This window comes from Wasmannia auropunctata, unplaced genomic scaffold, assembly GCF_000956235.1.
Source record: "Wasmannia auropunctata unplaced genomic scaffold, wasmannia.A_1.0 LD336095.1, whole genome shotgun sequence".
Classification (NCBI taxonomy): domain Eukaryota; kingdom Metazoa; phylum Arthropoda; class Insecta; order Hymenoptera; family Formicidae; genus Wasmannia; species Wasmannia auropunctata.
In genome coordinates, this window is record NW_012026795.1 from 3,716,339 (window position 1) to 3,718,059 (window position 1,721).

A 1,721-nucleotide genomic window follows, 5' to 3' on the forward strand; every position below is an offset into this window, starting at 1 on the left:
TATAAATGTGTATATACTTGTGTGCTTATGTGTCTCGCACAAGTAATACGATTGTTTACCATGTCAAGTTGCAGCACCATCTATCACGACACTCGGCAACTAATCTAGTGCTCTGTATAATCGGCTATATGAATTTTGCACACACACATATGTATAAAATTTACACGTACATATGTCTTTTTTATTAGGCATCCAAGCCTAATTTTATGAACTCTACATTGTTTGCACATATAATTCGTAGATCCGGCTGGTATCATTTTGTACCAACAAACTGCCAAATTTTTGTACGAAGCAAATATTGGCACACGTACACAACTTTAGACGCCATATTGGACTAAGAAAAAGTAACGGAGATCTAAATTTCTTAATTTTTCTTCGTTCTCAGCATAATCTCTACCAGAGGGAATTACATTGATGCCTATACTTTAATCGTAGAGAAGGATTTTTTAATCTGTTGCCTTTAATTATGTTTATTATGTGTTGGAAAATAATCGCGTTCGATCGATAAAACAGACGACTTTAGGATCGCCTTAATCTCTATATCTTATTATTCTTGCTATAACCCATGACTATTTTAATGAATTCTATGTACTCCTGTCAATTGATCAATCACTCTAATTGTTAATCAACAGCGTGAATTTCAATTATAATTAACGCTTGTATCTGTCATCTTTATATTTTCTTTTGTCTAATTCTGAAATAAACTTTAAAAAGGAATCCTTCCTTTTATTTCGACTTCAAACCCTACTTTATACTCGTGTGATTTCAAATCTTAATAATCTGTGAACTAGTAAAGTGACCTCGAGCATCTACGTGCGACTTCCTGTACGCGGAAGCATTGTGCAAAGGCAGTGATCCGTGACAGTGACACTTCACCCTTGTTTCAATATCGCGAGTGACACTCACGATATTTTCCTCTATGTCTACGTGGTATAAGCGAGCGTTTATACCTTTCGAGACAGCTTGCTTAACGTCAGAATTGTCTGCCAACGGATTACTCTATACAGGTGCACGGTGCTACGTGTATGCAGGTGCGGTCCCTGTCGAGTTTCCGTAAGAGCAAGGCATTTCGTGACTCTATTGCTACCTGTCCTTTGTGATTGTGATGCGTTTTGTAACGACACGGGCTGCAATACAGGAACGTGAGTGTTGGCCAAGCCATCAATCGTTACCGTTGCGCGGCTAGTTAGTATCGAAACAATCCGTCAGCACGGATATGTTAGAATTGGTTGTAAACCATCAACCATCTGAGTCGAGTGACTTGTCGACGGACGTGTCAAATTGGGAAACCTTCGACCGTTCGCTTCAAGTGACCTGTCACCCTTATTACTATTTTCTTTTCATTCTTTTTTTCTACTCAGTGAACGGAGAGTGGATCTGTCAGAATTGGCGTAGCCATCGACGATCCGCTTCCCTTGTTATTTACTATCTTTGTCTATCACCCTTCTCTCTCTCTCTCTGTATAACCTTACACCCTTAATTGGTGCAGGTAAGATTTAATAATATTTGTTTATTTCTTTTTTGCATATAACTATAAACCTGTCTAAGCTAACTGAATTACTTTATGAATAACACATTCAGTGACGATATATTACCGACGGAAGAACACATTCAGTTGTGGACATTCGAGTAGCCATCGGACATTTAATATCGATCGCTCAAAGTTTGTTCCATTAATTGTTTGTGAGGCTAGATAAATAAAATAATATATTCTTCGAGAT